Source organism: Dipteris shenzhenensis, chromosome 20 (genome assembly GCF_047967505.1).
Source record: "Dipteris shenzhenensis isolate YYH24624 ecotype China chromosome 20, Dip_SZ_1.0, whole genome shotgun sequence".
NCBI lineage: Eukaryota > Viridiplantae > Streptophyta > Polypodiopsida > Gleicheniales > Dipteridaceae > Dipteris > Dipteris shenzhenensis.
Window position 1 is genome coordinate 30409818 of NC_141615.1, and position 18591 is coordinate 30428408.

The following is an 18591-nucleotide window of genomic DNA, read 5'->3' on the forward strand; positions in this document are numbered from 1 at the left end:
GACGTATAATATGCAGCATATCCCCCCTCCCTCCCTCCCGCCCCCCTTCCAACCCCCCTCCCTTCAAAAAAAAAAAAACACGTGCACACTGCTCTGCCCACCACAAACATACACACGCATGCTGCACTTGCCCCAGGAAAGCTTGGAACAATAGTGTTTTGGGCCCATTTTCATCAATGTGAATATGAAATCCCTCCTTTGTGATTCTCTAGGCAGACCAGTAGCTCTATACGCAGGGACCGTTTGGGCAGTAGACTGATGAGTAGGTTGGATACAGGTCATTATGCTCTCATGCATATTTCAGTGGAAGAGATGCACTCCACATGATATCATAGTGGCAAAGTTTGTAGTGAAAACCTTGCACACAGATGCCTACTATTCCCTTGGATGGAGCCCTTTTACATGAGTTGGGGCAGATTTGGAATTTGATCAGAGACCGACTTTGGATTGCGCCGTCAGAGAGAGAGATTTGTGTCGGTGTCACTGGCACCCCCTCACTTCCATCCGATGTCTAGGTTGTCCATCATTTCATGAAATGTGAGAGGACTGAACGGCCGCAGATTTACCTCAGATGCAGATGGTCGTAGATCAGGTGTTCCTAGATTGTAGTTGCTTAGGGACTCCCTTCGGTTTATTTCCTCAGGGTCCCCTCCAGACATTGTGCTTATCCAGGAGCATAAGCTCTCCTAGGACAGGATTGATAGATGTAGATCCTTACTCAAAGGATAGAGCCGGACATATTGGAGCCCAGCGGATGGCACGAGGGGAGGAGTTTGCATTTCAGTTTCAGCCAGGTGGGCCTCAGAGATCACCCAAGAGGGTACACTAGTGGAAAGCAGGGCATGTTATGTTATTCTTCAGATTGAGAGCACAGCAGTTGGTGTTCTCAATGTGTATGCCCCCACGGATTCAGCCCATAGACGTGCTTTTTGGAGACAGCTCAGAGAGTCCCTTCCTCAGGCCGACACCTGGATTGTTGGAGGAGATTTCAACATGGTTGAATTCTCTGAAGACAAGTCGGGCCAGATAGAGGGTGGCCTTTCTGACAGGGAGAGAGTGGAGTGGGATAGTTTTGTTTTGCACGCTGGACTTCACGATGCAGCTCGATTGGATGACTTTCGTCACTTGGCTGACAGTCTTCAGTTCTCTTGGTCCGGGGTTTGCCATGGCTCTCTTTCTTTGGTCAGACTTGATAGGTTTTATGTTGGCCAATGGGGCCAGGCCAAAGGAGGACATATTGGGATCCGCCCGGGTTATGTTTTATCTGACCATGCTCCAGTCCTATTGCAGATTCTCCCTACCTCTCGTTTGGAGAGCACAGGCTCTGTGAGAGATCCGGACTTTGTTTTTCAGGACGCAGAGTTCGTGGAACGGTTGAGAGGGGCTTGGTTGTCAGAGGACACTCCTGTGGATCAGGGCTGGTTGATGTGGGTAGAGAGGGCTTTGGCTAGAGTCAGCCTGGCCTGCCAGTTGAGGGCAAAAGAGGAGAAGGAAAAGCTCAGAATCAGAGATCGGAACGCAAGAGCGGAGGTATCCAGACTTCAGAGATTGATTCAGAGTTTTCCTCATTCTCTTTTCATCAGAGGGCAGCTTTCGGAGGCTCAGGAGAGACTAGAGGAGATTTAGGGCAAAAGGGCCCAGTTCAGGTTTTACTCCCAGCAGACGTTCTGGATCTAGAAGGGGGATAGATGCTCTAGAGAGTTTTTTACGGCAGTGGGTCAGAGATACTCTTCGGACAGTCTTCGTAGACTTGTGGATGAGGTCGGGTATCTTCAGACGGACCCTCACCGTCTTGCTGTTATCACTTCCGATTTCTACTCCACTCTTTACACTGCCGATCCAGTCACCGAGGAGATGATCAGAGCCAAAGGGGAGATTTGGAGCCATGTCCCCCAGATGGTCTCAGACAGGATGAGTCATGTTTTAGATAGCCCACTATCACTCCTGGAGATCACGGACGCGTTACATGAGCTGCCCAGAGATAGATGCCCGGGGAAGGATGATTTGTCGCCAATTCTTTTGAGAGCTCTTTGGGATACGATTGGGTCTCATCTACTCTCTGCCTTTTCAGAGGCTCTCGATACAGGATCTTTGGGCGAGACATTATGCACAGGTTTGATTTGTCTCATCCCGAAAGGGGGTGACAAGACAGTCCTACGCAATTGGAGACCCATTACACTTCTAGGGACAGCCTACACGATCCTAGCGAAGACCTTGGCTCTTCGCTAAAAGTCTTTGCTGCCAGATATCATCAAAGCTACTCAGACAGGTTTTGTCCAAGATTGGAGTATCTTGGATAACATCTTCACCTTTTGGGAGGCCACTCACTGGGCGCAGGAGAGTCCGCAGGAGATTGCAGTTCTTCTTCTCGATTTTGAGAAGGCTTATGACAGGGTGGACTGGGGTTTCTTGGAGGGCACTATGAGGAGGCTAGGCTTCAGTGATAGATGGATTTCTTGGGTCTCCTCACTTTACTCTCACTCTTCTAGCAGGATGGTGGTCTGTGGAGGCAGAGGACCGGCTTTTCAGCTATCCAAATCAGTACGACAGGGATATCCGCTTGCACCTTACCTTTTCCTTTTCGTAGCGTAGGCTATGGGATACTTTATGCAGGCTACCAGTCATGGCACTTTGGCCTTCATCTGCCTATCCGGCAGGAGCAGGAGCTTCTGGACACTGAGTTTGCTAATGATACGGCACTGATAGTCAGAGGAGATGCATATAGTCTTGCTACTGCTGCGGATTCAATTGACAAGTTCTGCCTAGCTTCAGGGGGACTTGTCAATTGGAACAAATCAAAAGTCATCTGGACTGGAGCTCAGCAGGATACCCCAGCATTGGGAGGAGACAGAGGCTTTGTATGGATACCCAGAGGCACCTCCACGAGATATCTAGGCTTCCAGGTTGGCATTGAGGTGTCCCTGACGCAACAGTTTGCCCCAGTTCTAGGCTACGAACAAATCCACCTCTCACATGCTGTTTGAATAGCCGTGGGCCAGCTTTGGACGTCTTGCTACTAATTCTAGATCTAGACCGTACGAGAGTTTGTAGCGACACGCATGTCCAAGACTTGAGGCTATGTACTTTGTGTGACATGCATGAGAGAGAGAGAGAGAGAGAGAGAGAGAGAGAGAGAGAGAGAGAGAGAGAGAGAGAGTTTATTAAAGTTTTCGGAAGACCGATGGGTCTATGAGACTGTGAAAATCTTGATACAACAAGCTGTGGTAGTGGAGCTACTAAACGAGCATCCATACCAATGCAAAATGCAAAAATGCAGAATGGCAGTACTAAGTCCTAAGTACAACATAGTCATGTTGATGGTCGACCATATATCAATCTCAGCATCATCATCAATATCATCATCATCATTGGCAGCAACAAGTTATCAAGATGGATGAGGCAGTGGAGGCATGAAGTCGGCAATAGAGTGCTATCGGCCACTCAGAGGTGCGGTCCTGGCACGTCTCTTGGTTGTAGCTCTGCGTCTGACCAGGGCTACTACTACACAGGAGGCCTCGCGGGCCTATGGGACAAAGTACAGAATCAAGTAACTCATACAGACTACTGTGGGCCGGGGCAAAGGGCTTGCTAAGGCCCTTGCTGAGTACTAAAATGCTATACTAGTACAAAATAGTAAAAATGTAGCAAAATAGCATGAGGGTGGCATGAGAATATCAAGTGCTCAGAGCTAGAGTTCCAAGTGCATGAACTGGCTCCATGTATCCAGTATCCATGGTGGCTCTCTGATGAGATGCAAAGAGCTCACGTATCTGCATCTATCGGGTTGTCTCTCGTGGTGGTGGAGAGCGTGGTCTCCTCGATCTCTGGATCCGATTGGCTATGTCAAGGGTGACGCCTTGTCTCGGCCGATCTCCCCTGAGGAGAGCTGAAATAGGTTGAACCACGATCGTGTGCGCTGTGGTCCCTCATCCAGCAATGTTGCATCGGCTCTCTCCACGGATCCATATCTCTCATGTCGGCTAGCTCCTCCTCCTCTACCCCAGAGTGCCTTGGAGTTGAGTGAAATGCATAGAAATCCGTGACCTGTCTCTGCACTCAGTCTACCTCAGTGCCTTGTGGTGCGGTGGTTCCATCCTCTTGCTCTCTGATATGTCGTAGTAGCGTTTCCCTGTGTCGTCGCATCTCCATCAGGTAGAGCCCAATACAGACCTGGTCTTGGAAGTGGATCAGTCGTGAGACTGGGCCAAATATGTGCCCCTCTTGAAAAGGGCAGTGGTAGCACCCTCGGATCTCATAGTAGGCTGGGCAGACACATAGAAAGTGCTCCTTCGTCTCGACCACCCCCATCGTGCACAACCTGCAAGTCTGCTGCTCTCTAGGTATGCTTGGAGCTCTCCCTGCCTCGATCCTCAGCTGATGGGACGAGACCCGCATCTATTCGATGGCAATCCTCAGCGCGTGTGAGACTCCTCTGTCCTCGAGATACCGAGGTCTGATGATGAGCCCATTCTCCGATACTCTCAGAAAATGGTCATAGTAGAGCTGGGTCTTGGTGGGGAACTCTTGGTCCCCTCCCCAAGTGCGAGATGTGTGGAGCTGGAGGAGATCTAACTGTATGATGCGGTTAATCTCATCCCGTGGGATCAACTCGGGCGGTGCATCCATACTATACCGAAATGGGGGAAGCCGATCCATCTGAATGCCGTGATTGCCAAACCATGCAGTGATGCATGCAAGCCATGCTGTACCTACCCCGCTCTCTGCTAGTCGTATGAAGGACTCTAGTGCCAGCCTTGAAAGTCTCTCGCGAGGAAGGTCCCAAACTATGTGGAGGAATGTCGTTGTCTGAAAAATGGCATCAGGCTGGACTGTACTATCTGATGGGGGATCGAGGGCTTACTCCGAATCATCCTAGAGCCCATAATCACTTGTAGCCGCTCAAATCTCCTCCATTCTACTGCTGAAAGATCACACTCCCAAAAAGGTGCCGCATACATGGCAATCGGCCTTAGTAGAGTATCAAAAAGCCAACACTTCGTCGGTGGATCCTGGAAGTGCGCTTGGAAGCATTTTGTGCCCTCGTGTGAGTCATGCTCTGTTGGCTGCGTGGGTCATCGTGAAAACTGGCCTTGTGAAAACTGCACCCAAGTATGTGTAGGACTGCACAATCCATTGGCTGACTCTGATATGTAAAGCTTTGTCATTGAAGCACTGTGTAAGAGGTGTTGAAGATCATGACCTTGGTCTTACCAAGGTTAACCATCAGGTCTCTCTCAGCAGAAGACCTCTAGGGCATCTAGATGTCACTGTAGTCCCTCTGCCGAAGATGACATGAGGACTATGCCATCCGCGTATAGTAGAATCTGTATCATCAAGTCAGCTAGTGGTGCTCCCTCGATTCCTAGACGGTCTATGAAAGATGTAATCTCATCAATGTAGAGCCCGAAGAGAGTCGGTGCTCCAGTTTGCTTCTTGATTGGACGCACCTCCTCTCTCATCTGGAATGGAATGGTCGACAATTTTTGATGGGTAATTCTTTGCGAGCTGAAAGCATTCAGTGGTTGACAGTTTTTCAGTCTTCACTGGCTTTACAGGAACCTCGTCGTTCCTATTTTGTTTCTTTTAAGGGCATCACTTCTATTGCTGATGTTATTCATGATGATGGCTGTATGCTACCTTTTTCTTTGGTAGCTACATGGTATGGCTTGGGCTCTCATTATCGTGCTTTGTGGCAACAAATTGCTTATATACTTTCACCTTTTGTTTCGATTCCTCCTCAGGAACTTCAGGACAGGTTGGAGGATTGGACTTTGACTTCACCAGGGTCCTCTTCTCGCCCTTTGAGGCTATCTCAGATTACGGTGCCTGCATTGTACAAAATCCTTTTGCCTCAACCTTGGGTTTTAGAGAAAGGCAATTCTATTTGGCGAATGCATCGCACAGCCAAGTGGTGGAGAAAGAGATTAAAGCAGCTTTGGGCTTACAAAACTCCTCTTCGACAACATGCTTTCTTCTGGCGAGTGCTTCTCAGCATTTTTCCATCTGGACAGATGTTGGCCCGTAGACACATTGCTCTTGCTCATTGCCACAGATGCGTGAGTCCTCAAGAGACTGTGCCTCATTTATTCTGGTTTTGTCCATGTTCTCGTGAGTTCATTGATCTACTTCGTTAGCGCTTGTGAGCGAGATTCCTGACTAGTCTTTTTGGGAAGTTTTTCTGGCTCTTTGGTTTTCATCCACCCAGACTAGAGATTCATATTTTCTTTGTTTGGGTTCGCTATTGGGCACTTTGGACTTTATGGACAGACAGGAACTGTAAAGTCTTTGGTGATCCCATATTTTCCTTGTTTGGTTTTTGAAAGCGTTCTCTGTAGCAATCCTTCTTTGATTGCTTGTAGACGCACTGCATAGATCATGATGTATATTTAGCATACACTGAGATTTTCAGTTGATGTACTTTTGGCTGTCTCGTTTTGAGGTTGCTACTCTTGTAATATAATCAATCAAAAGTTTTCACTAAAAAAAAAAGAGAGTTGGGCATTCTTGCTTTACTGCGATCGTGTTCTCAACCCAGCCTGATAGGCTTCCTGGCACACGAACTCTCCCTTTGACAGACTCGTATAGGCTTACCACTCCCCAGATCAGAACTTTTGGAATCTGCATATCCTGTAGTCTTCTGATCATGCGGGATCGCGGGACAAGCATAGACTTTCTGGCGTCTCGACCTCGCCTCCTCAATGATAGTCCTTAGGGTGAAGATGTGGTCTAGTGTGGAGTGGTGTCTCCGGAAACCTGAGTGCCCTAGAGCACGTTGCCCATGTGTCTCTGTATGGCTGTTGATCTCCCTCTCCAGTATCGAGATCCATAGATCTTGGCCAGTGTGTGGCCAATCATGAGAGTGTGATAGTTCCCAGTATCCATGGGGAAACTTGCCTTGTGTATCGGTACTATGGTGGTGGTACTCCATGAGGGTGGGAAGCCATGACATATGGTGTGGTTGAACATTTGCGCTAAGACCGGAGCCAAAATCTCCTATCCATGATCGAAATGCTCAGTTCGTAGCCCCTCATGGTCCTGTGTTCTCCGGTTATGAAGCCAACTGAGTGCAGCCTGCACATTCTGTGCAGTGAACAAGTGGCAAGTGGTGGGCCTGTGCATTGTGGACATATCAGGTGGTGCTTGGATCGGTACATCATAAAGAGAGCATGCATAAGTGTGCCAAACACCGGGGTCTGTGATGGGGATAGGTGGCTTCCCCTCCGATAGAAGCCCCCAGCCAATGGTGGGATCCCCCCCTCGAAATGAACTGATCACCTCGTTCATTCTGTGAGTGAGGAAGGCCCGTTGCTTACGGCTTGTCAGTCGCCGTGAGATCCGCTGTGCCTTTCTTCTTGGGCACTCTTCTAGAGTGCCCAGTGTTCCGGTGTTTCTGATCAAGAGCCCAGTCACCCACATAGAATCTGTCAATCCGAGCATGGATAGGCATCTGCACCCTATGGTTCGACCATGAAAACAAAAGTGACTGAGACTGAACAAGAAATGCATCATCTGACCAAACATCTCTGCCACTGAACTTGAACAAGAAGGCATCCCAGGCTGCTCTCTCAAGGGAGTGGATACCACCTTCTCTACCCCCTTTCTTATCCGAAGGTGCCTCAACCATGTTGAAGTCACCTCCAATAATCCATGAATCCGCAATGTCAGCCCACGAGAGTAACTCTTTCCAAAACAAAACACGGTCCCCTCTGTTGTTCGGAGCATAAAGGTTGAGGAAACCAACCTTACGTCCGTCAATCAGAAGCAAAACCCACTGGGCCTTGGAGGGGGTTATGGTACCGTGTCCAATGACCAGAGGGAGAATAGATTCTGAAACTGAAATGCATGTACTACGACGACATCTACTTGAGCCTTCTTCTTGGGCACTCTCGGTCCGCCGGCAGGGTCCGCCGGCAGGTGATAGAGCCTTGCTCTCTACAGGATGTACCACTTACTCCCTTCAGAGCTTCTCATGTTTCAGTGGACACCTCTTGGGAGATTTTGGCTAGCATTTCCTCTTGGCATATTTGGAGAGCCAGATGTACTGAGGCCTTGGATGGCACCCAGATACACCCATTACAGGTGTTCACGGGTATTTGGTCTGACACGGTTCACACTTTGATAGCCATATGGGCTAGCATGCAAGGCCCTTCACGGGCGGCCTCTACTAGAAGGACTATATTTCTTCGAGTTTGGAGAGGTTCTCCCTTTTTCTCGGAGGTTTCTACCGAATTGAGATGGCACTATCAGCCTCAATCCTTTCTTTTTGGCTCTTGAGCTTTTCGTGCATTGCATGATGTATCCCGTATGGAGCTTGCTCTAACGGTTTTTCTTTAATACTTAATAGAAGTCTCTTTTTGCAAAAAAAAAAAACTAGATGTCGTCCATACTCTTTCACCTGTGGTGCATCTGCAGAGTGTCTCACTATCCCGAGCTCAGTTGCATCTAGTTTTGGTACTATGAGGGAATCCGATGCAAAGTCCAGTAGGCCCACCTGCCTGTTCCCTGTGCGTGCATTGAAGTCACCAAGAAGGAGGATGTGTCGCGCATGCTCCTCTCTCTGTGCCACTGATATGAGAGGTTTGGCCCCGCACACCAGTGTCTTTCCTCGTCTCCTTCCTATGAGATGACTCCCATGTATATCTTGTCACAGTGGGCAGTCCTCTCTCGCGGCTCTCATGTGTCTCAGACCATGTCTCTATGAGCGCAAGTCTCCGAGAAACCACCCAGATCAGACGAGAGTGTGCCATTGCAATTCCACACTGCAATTATCAGTCCACTTTGTGTCCCATTGGCCCGACACCGTCATACTTCACCCTCTTCTTTCTCTTCCTTTTCTTCCTTCTCCCCCTTGTCCGAATCTCCTCTTTCTCGGATGATCACCCTACCATCCCTGTATGCAACCCATTTGCCTGCTTCTCTCGCTGCCATGACGTATACCTTCCCTCCGGTGTTCCTGCTGTAGGAGGGTGAGGTCATCGTCCAAGTACATCTGGGTTCCTTTCAAGGTCACGCTCGTGCTCATGAGGGTCTTTCTATCCATGGCTGTTCGGAGCATCATCACAAGTGGCCTTTTGGGTGCATCGGGCTTGCCAACTCTCCAAGCTGTCTCACATTTTAGTTTCACACCCATTTTGGTGAACAAAGCTTTTGCATCTGCCATAGGAGTTTCTCCTACTGTGAGACCTCGGACTAAAACATTTAGGGCTTTACTGTTTCTCCTTTTATCCTCCTCTAGAGAATTTGAAATGAACTTTCTTGGGGACAGCAGTATCTTTCTTGACCACATCTCTCCATTCCAAGATTGCAGCCTCTCCTTTCTTGATCTTCTGGGTGAATTCAGCATGTGTACCCTTCATAGTGTCTTGCAAAAATGCCAAGTCTTTTCTGAGTTTTTCATTCTCAGATTTCAGTTCATCTATGATCTTGCATCCTTCTTCTGAAGTTCCCTTTGTCCCTTGAGCTGCTTCATTTGTTCCCTAATGATGTTCAGCTCCTCGTGTAGGGATGGCTGAAGCTCCCCTTCATCTCCGTGTGTATTTGCCTTCAGTTTTACATTCTCATCTTAGAGACTAATCACCTGAGCTTCCAGGCTCTCAATCTTGGATGTAAGAAGACGATTTTTCATGTCCATATCTTGCATCATATCCATCTGCATTTTACCAATTTGTTTTCCCCATTTTGCATGCATTTCTTCTTGGCATCCCTTCATGTTGTCATTCATTTGAGCACGTAGGTTTGAAAACTCATCCTTCTTGTATTCTTCCAATTTCTTTCGTAAGCATTCATTTTCAGCGTTTTGTAGCTTACATACCTCTTTGATAGTGGATAGACATGCTTTGGCATTCCCATCCTCTACTTTCTGTCCTTTGGTCCAAATTATGCTGTATTTCCTGTCTTTTTCCCCTCTGGTTTTTAGATCAGGTGAGCTTTCCATGGCCCCTTTTTCTGAATTTACTGATTTTTCTGCTCTTTTTTTGTTTTTGGCAGGCCCTTCTTGGTTGGACTTCCCACCACCTAAGGGATGCCCATAGCAACCCTTGAGCTGCCAAGAACACAGCAGCAAGGTGCTGAACGCTCTGGCGCAGGTTACAGCAGCTCACGATGAGCTCACGGGGGGCTAAGGGTCCTAGATTCGATCACACAAGGAGCTCACGGAGGGCATAGAGCCCTGGCGCAAATCGCAAACAGCACGGGGGCCTTGGGGCTTAATTTGCAGATTGCGGGGGACCTTGGGGTCCTGTTTGCAGGTTGCGGGGGGCCTTGGGGCTGATTCGTTGTAGGCGCGTATGTTGGAGCCAGCTCTCAGAGCTGGTTGGTTGCTGGCGGGGTTAGCTGAGTGTTGGCGGAGAACCGGATGGAGTGGAAGATGGGTGGCGGACATAGCTACGAGCGCTTGAAGGCTAGCGCGGGGGCCTGAGGGGTGGCGCGGGTGGCTGAGGACTGGCGCGGGTGGCTGAGGGATGGTGGGGGGGGGGGCTGAGGGGTGGCGGGAGGGGGGGCTGAGAGAGAAAGAAAGAAAGAAAGAAAGTTTATTCAAGTCTTCGGGAGACCGTGAAGGTCGATGAGACTAAAGATGACTGATACAATGAGCATAACGGTGGTGGTCTCAAAACGGGCCAACCAACCGTTTCTACAAAAAAAGAGGTTATGAAGGACTATGTGTCTAGTCCTGATACAAAAAATATGTGTCTACCTCCAAGTGATACAAAGAAGAAGAAGGGGGGGGGCACAAAAAAGTGGGGCAGAGGGGGGAGATACACTATACATGTGCAGGTGGTGATCGTCAGAGACCAATCATAGAGGGGCCGTCAAATGGAAAGTCGGAAAAAACCCTGCGATAGATGATTGGCCTCTGACGTCACGCGGCCTAGTCGAGCTCGGTTGTCGGGGGCGGCGGGTGGCCCTGTGGATGAGGGCAACTGTAACCCCAGTGGGGCGGGCCGAGAGCAGAGACGAGATGTCATGGACCTGGATGTGTGAATCTGTCCACTGACGCAACTGTCGTGACTTTGGCTCTCGCTCACGTCCGCGTCGTCGGCTAGACTGAGAAGAGGTATCCTGTGGTTGAAAGAAGTCAGTGATAGGCCGCTGGATATCCTCACACTGTGTGTGCTGCTCGTGTCGCCGTGCTCGGAGAGAAGTATCTTGGTGGCGGGTCATCTCATGTAAGAAAGCGGCAAGGCACCGCTGATCCGGGAATTGTAGCATGTGTGAGAGGGAGCCGAATCCGTTGCGGAAGAGGCAGTGGTATCGGCCTCGAATGGCATAATAGATAGGACATCTGAAAGCAAAATGCTCCTCCGACTCGATCTCCTGTAAGTCGCAAAGTGGGCAAAGGCGGTCCTCTCGTGGGATACCCTCTGCGCGTCCACTCTCGATCCGTAATCGGTGTGACGAGACCCTAAACTGAGAGAGAAAGAAAGAAAGAAAGAAAGTGTATTATTGTCCACTAGAGGCCAAAATGGGCCCATGGGACATCAAGAACTCTGCATACAAGATAGCACAAAATCAACGTGCCCCAAAGAAGAGGCATCGTCGAATATCATCTAAGTGCTACGCAATATAATGCTAGTGAAAGCACATAATGTCAAATCTGAGCCTAAATACAGAGTAAACTAGACCGCCCCCGGATGCAAAATGGGGGGGATGAGCACAATATGCCAATGCAAAGATACAAGTCTAGGTGTCAATGAGTCTGAGAACCAAAATAATACTGGAAATCCTGTCCATCGACTCTGCCTCCTGCTATGAGAGTACAAATCTGGGCAAAGGTGAGGTGAGCGGCTGGTGGGGCGAGATCTCCATGAGTAAGTCTCCTCCGAAATGCTGCCATCATCCTGGATCGTCTGGAGATGAAGCGGCGAGTACGTCCCCTATGTAACAAGATCCTGCGGCGTCTACAAACCATCTCATATGTACATCCACATGGTGGAGGCATGTGTCCTGTGTGGGCTCTGCCGTCCTCGTGCTCCTCCTGGTCTCTGTCCTCTGGTATGGCGTGTGTCTGAGCTCTATGAGACTGGGCTCTATCACTCTCCGCTCTGTGCTCTCTGAGGTAGTCTCGCCGAAGCATAGTGGCCTCCCTGACATAAAGGGCTAGGCAATGCTGATCCTCGTAGTCCATCACTCGTGAGAGAGGTCCAAAGCCATCCGTGAAGAGACAGTGGAATCTACCTCTGATCTCATAATATAGCGGGCATCTGCAAATGAAGTGCTCCTCTGACTCCACCTCTCCCATGGTGCAACAAGGGCAGATCCTGGTCCCTCGGCCTGGTCGCCGTCCATCCTCCATGCGTCGCATCCTACCAGCCTCTATCTCGAGCTGATGCGAAGAGACTCTAAGCTGGCCGAGGGCAATCCTCAGTGAGTGGGACATGTGGGTACCTGTATAGCCTGGTGGGATGACAAATCCATCCTCTGAGATCCGAAGGAAGTGGTCACGATATGTGGCCATCTTCACCGGAAGCTGCGTGGGATAAACCCAAGTGCGATACGTATGAAGCTGCAGCAAGTCTGCTCTCGTGACCTGGCTAAGCTCGTGGCGAGTCAACTCAAGATGAGGGGCATCTATGCTGTATCGGAACGGAGGCAGTCTATCCATGTCTAGTCCAAGGGATGTGAGCCACCTAGTGAGTCTGAAGTACCAGCAGTATCGGGTCCCTGATCGTGCCAACTCCATAGAAGATGCAAGTGCTAGCCATGGCAACCGAGCTCTGCCTGCTGCTGAGTCTCCAAACTCCCTGACCCTGTGCAGATACATGACTGATTGAAACGCTGCATCCAATGCAAGGGGAGTAGCTCCAAACTGTGCTAGTATGATCTCGTGCGGAACTGTAGCCTTGGCCCTAATGAGCCGAGAGAACATGATGATCTGTAACCTCTCTACTCGTCTCCAATCTGCAGCGCCGAGGTCTCCTGCCCAGAAAGGAGCTGCATACATCGCAGCTGGTCTCACCAATGTATCAAAAAGCAAGGATTTCGTATCGGGATGCTGAAAGTGGGACTGAAAGCACTGACGCTCAAGATGAGCCAACGAAGCATACCCTTTACTAATCCTATCTCGTGCTGCATATGTCATGGTGAAGACCGGTCCCCTGAAAACTGCCCCCAAATAAGTGTACTCTCTAACAAGCTCAATGGGCTGTCCGTCATAAGTGAAGTGAAACTCATCCATGCTGTAAATACGATCAGAGGTGTTGAAAACCATAACCTTGGTCTTGCCAAGGTTTACGGTCAACCCCCTATCATGGCAAAACCTGTGGAGTGTCTCAATATGTGCCTGGAGGCCCTGAGCAGTAGAGGAAATGAGAACCACATCGTCCGCATATAGGAGGATAGGAATGGAGGATCCTGAGAGAGTAGAGCCCACACCACCTGTCATCTGTACAAACATCTCTAGCTCATCAATGTATAATCCAAAGAGAGTGGGAGAGAGCGGGCAGCCCTGCTTCACCCCAATCGTGCTGCATACCTCCTCTGAGAGCCCCTCACGTGTCCGAGCTCGACCAGTGACCCTCTCATACAAAGCCATGATAGCCCACTGTATCTCTCCACTAAAGCCCATCTGGCGAATCCTCTGAAACAATCTGAATCGCGGAACTGTGTCAAATGCCTTCCTGAAGTCCACGAAGCAACAATAAAGCCGTTGCCTTCGTGACTTCGCCTCCTCCACCAGTGCCCTAAGTGTGAGGATGTGGTCAAGTGTCGAATGATCCCTACGGAATCCAGCCTGCCCTCTGGCTCTGAGTCCTGTCGTCTCGGCATGGTCATTTATACGGCTTTCCAAAACTGATGCAAAGATCTTGGCCAACATGGCCGATCATGATGGTCCTGTAATTCGACGGCTCCATAGGGTCCCCCGACTTGTGGATAGGTACTATGGTATTGCCTAACCAGGACTGTGGTAGGCCTGTACAAACAGACTCATTGAAGAGATGGGAAAGAACAAAATCTAAGGCATCAATCCCATGGATTACATACTCCGCTTGCAATCCATCATGATCCTTAGCTCTCCCGTTCTTCAATCGGTGGACTGCTGCACGGACACTCTCTGGTGTGAAAAGAATAGATGAAGCTGGCCTAGGGGAATGGGATAAATCGATGGCTGGCTGATCTGGAACATCGTATAGAGCTGAAGTATATGCCGACCAGACACGTGGATCTGTAAGGGGGCTCTGAGACTTCGAGCGGAGGAATTTTCGCCAGAATTCCTTGGAGTCACAGCTGAAAAGCAAGCTTCTCAGCTCCTCCTCATTCTGGGCTAGAAATTGGCGTTTCTTGCGCCTAACCAACCACTTGTAGTCTCTCTTGGTTTCGGTAAGGAGGGGAGACTTCTCCTTGGTCTCAAGGTGAAGTTTCCTGCGGAGTTCCTTACACTCCTCGTCATACCAACCGTTGCAAGGAACAAGGCCAACCGGTGGGGGACTAGACGAATGACACGTGGCAGGGAAGGACATGTGGGCAGCAGAAACGAGTGAAGAATGTACAAGTTCCCACCGGTCCTGCGTGGATGGTAGAGCATCTAAAATATGAGGACGGAGTAGGCGGCTGAGGTTCTGGCTATATACATCATCGAATTGGTGGTCGAAATGAACCTCATAATAGGATGTGCGGTCGTGATGACGAGGGGGGGGTGGGTCATGGGAGACATGAGTCAAAGTAAAGTGGATGAGTGCATGGTCGGCAGAGGGCATGAAGGGGCTAACAGTAAGGCTATGGATGGAAGGGACTAGAGTCGGGGGACCTATGATGTAGTCGATCACGCTAGTGCCACGCCCAGAAGCAGAAGAGAATGTAGGCATGGAAGACTGTGGCCACCTGGACAAGCCGTTATAAATGACCATACTGTGCGAGGTGAGGAGCTCCAGTAACTGACGTCCCTGATCTGTGGGCTGTACTGTGCAGTCTGATGAAGTCCGACAGAGGCTATCATTGTGAGATGCCGGAAGTATGACCGGATCCTCCATGAAGTCATAGGTGAGGGCCTGTTTGTTTGAGGTCCGCGCGTTGAAGTCCCCTAAGAGGATGACTTCTCCGCGATGTGAAAAATCTGCAATGTCCGCTGAGAGATCCTCAAATATGGACTGGCCTGGTCCAGTGGAAGAATAAAACGACTGCGCCGGGGGGAAGTAGCAAACTGCAATAAAGAGATCTCGCTGAGAGGCTCTGCGGTGGATGCGTACCCACAAGAATCGGGTATGTGAGTCCGCTCTCTCCACTGTGATGATCCGATCGAGATGCTCTCTGTATAAAATGGCCACTCCTCCAGATCCTCTCACTCCAAATGCTCGAGTGTGCTGTCTGAAGGCAGATCTCCATGTATATCCTGTCACTCGTGGCAAAGGTCTCTCTGGACTCTCGTGTGTCTCTGTGAAAAGGATGATATCTCTCCCAAAGAAAGCCCCCCGTAGATTGCCTGGCTGTGCTGTAAAAGAACCATTGCAGTTCCATACAGCGATGAGTAGACTATCTGACAGGTGGTGTGTCCCATGAGCCCTGTCCCGTCAGGCGGTCGGAGCAGGAGGTGGAGGTGGGGCCATATCTGCTGGTCTGTCATCCCTAGGCACTGTGGGAGCACGCCTCAAGGTGCCTGTGATGAGTCTGCCATCCCTGATCACTGCCCACTTGCCCTGAGCTCGGGCTGCGTCTCTCTGAGGCAAGAGCGCCTTGCGCTCCTCAACCTGTATCTGAGTCAGATCCTCGTCCATGGAAATCTGTGGGTGGTCTCTGAGTGTCCCTCTCCTCCTGAGGGCAGCTAGACGTGCCTGGGCATCTCTGAATCTGATAATGAGGGGCTGCTCTCTAGTACGATCTCTCCCGACTCTATATGCTCCTACTATGCCATGATCCTGTACTCCCAATGTCTGAGAGACAAAGGTCACAGCCTGTGTCATCGTGGACTCTGTCTCCGAGGGCAAGATACCACGAATGCGAATGTTGAGGGCCTTTGTGGCCCTCTGCTGTGACTCGGCCAATGTAGCTGATACAGTCGATCTCTGAGGCTGTGATGGCTGACGACGGACGACATCCACCCACTCTGTGGCTCTCTGGACCTCTGTCTGAAGGGAGGTCAAACGCTCCTCAACCGCTGCTACTGCTGTAGTGGGAGATGTGTCTATGTGCTGAACGCGAGTCTCGATCTGTTGCACTCGCTCTGTGTGTCCATGAATCTCTCCAGCAAGAGTCCTATGAGTCGCCTGTAAGACCTGAAGATCTGTTCTAATAGACAAGATCTCCCGATCCTGCTGTGTCCCTCGATCAGTAAGAGATGCAACCTGAGCTGTAAGGAGAGCAATGGTCTCGTCCTTCCTGTGAAGTATCTGAAGGGCATCTCGGAGGTGGGCCTGAAAGTGCTGAAGCTCTGGTAGGATGTGTTGGCAAGGACAAATAGTGCAAGGCATGGAAGGCGAAAGAGAGGGGGAAAGGGGGGAAACCGGTAAGGTGGGTAGCGGGGATGAGGGAGAAGGCTGGAGAGGGGGAGAGAATGCGGGTACCGAGGATGGAGAGGAGGGGAAGGCTAAAGTTGGAGAAGGGGTAGGAGAAGAAGTGACCTGAGAGGGGAGGGGTGAAAAAAACTGCGGGTACAAGGTGGCTATGGCTGGAAGATGAGATAATGAGGCTGAAACCGGTGTACCTGTGACTGGGAGTGCGGCAAGTGCGGGCACTGCGCTGGGCGGAAGATGAGATAGTGGAGCTGAAACCGGTGTACCTGCGACTGGGAGTGCGGCAAGTGCGGGTACTGCTCTGTCCTTTGAAGAGGATGCAAGTCCTCTTCTACTATAGTGCAGCATGTCGGTCGTGGAGGCCATTGATGTTGCTGCTGTTGCTCCTTCTGTAATATGCTCGACGACGTCGGCCATGTTTAATTACTGAAAACGGGAAACTGGCGGCATTGAGAAGCAGGAGATGGCGAGCGCTGCCAATGCGCGATGAGCGGGTGAGCGGGGTGGGGGGCCTGAGCGGCTGAGCTGCGAGGGGGAGGGTCTGAGCGGGGTGGGAGGAGCTGCGAGGGAGCTGCGAGGGGGAGAGAGGAGCCGCTGCGAGGGGGGGGAGGAGCTGTGAGAGGGGGGGGGGAGGAGCTGTGAGGGGGGGGGCGGGGAGCTGCGAGGGGGGGGAGGGGCTACGAGGGGGGGCTGCGAGGGTGCGAGGGGCTGCGAGGGGGGAGGGGTGAGCTGCGAGGGGGGGGTGAGGGGCTGCGAGGGGGGTAGGGGTGAGCTGCTAGGGGGGCAGCGAGGGGGGGGTGAGGGGCTGCGAGGGGCTGCGAGGGGGGGAGAGGGGAGCTGCGAGGGGGGGTGAGGGGCTGCGAGGGGGGGTGAGGGGCTGCGAGGGGGTGTGAGGGGCTGCGAGGGGGGGAGAGTGGAGCTGCGAGGGGGGGGTGAGCTGCGAGGGGGAGAGAGTGGAGCTGCGAGGGGGACTGCGAGGGGGGATGAGGGGCTGCGAGGGGGCGAGGGGCTGCTGTGAGGGGGAGAGTGGAGCTGCGAGGGGGTGAGGGGCTGCGAGGGGGTGAGAGAGAAAAGGAGAGAGAGAGAGAGAGAGAGAGAGAGAGAGAGAGAGACTATTAACGTCCATTGGAGACCAAAAGGTCTATGGGACAACAAGAAACCCTCTTGAACAACTTCTTTAGGGAGGGTGCATGGCAGCTCCCAAGGAGTGCAAAAGCAACCCCCATTTATTTAGAGTACCTACATAATAGTCTGAAAGAGTAATCAGCCATACATCAGTTTAAGATGGAGAGTCTTTTGTTTTTTGTTTTTTGTTTTTTTCAAGAAAGAGACCTCTATTTTGTAAGAGAAAAAACTCGCGAGAGCAAGCTCAAAGCGGAATACATAATGAAACTATGAGGATAAATAAACCCCCTCAAAATGAGGTGGAAAACAACCAAGGCTGAGGCTGAAAGTGCCACCTCAACCCTGTAAGAGTCTCAGAGAAGAAAGGAGAATCCTTCCATTCCCTAAAGAAAGAAGCCCTCCTAGCTGAGGCTGCACGGGAGTCTCCTTGCATACTCGTCCATACGGCCATCAAGGTATGTATGGTGTCTGTCCAGATACGAGCCAATGTGTGTGAGGGATGAACCTAAGTTCCCTCCAATGCCTCTGTGCATGTGGCTCTCCAGATATGCCAGGTTGCTATGCTCGCCAGTATCTCCCAAGAGGTATCCACAGAGGCATGTACAGCTGCAAAAGGAAGGTGTGGACTCAACCTTTTGACGTCGAATCGAAATGGCCTGAGAAGAGTCAACTCTCTCATAGAAGACTTGAGGCCTCGTAAGAGAAAGCCAAGCCACTGAGCCCCATGTCATTAAGAATGGGGAGTGCACAAAGTGACTGAAAATCTTGTCTACCCCCATCCAAATCATCCTCGCTTGTCTTCAATCCCATAAGCAATGTGAATAGTCTCCAAAGCAGAGAGGCAATGAGGGCAAGTAGGGTCGGCTCCGAATCTAGATCTCCAAATGTTCACTGCAATCCCACCATGGATAGAAAGCCAAAAGAAAAGAGTGATCTTTCTATTCTTGTGGGATTTCCAAAGTCTCTTCCAGAAGCACCTCTGCAAATTTGCAGTGATATCAAATGCCTCCCAATGAGGAACTCT

General features: G+C 50.7%; 1 protein-coding gene across 4 annotated transcripts in view; it reads left to right on the forward strand.

Moving 5' to 3' along the window:
- Nucleotides 1–18591, forward strand: part of RAD51D (DNA repair RAD51-like protein) — a 158796-nt gene that overhangs the window by 42546 nt on the left and 97659 nt on the right. The window lies entirely within an intron of this gene.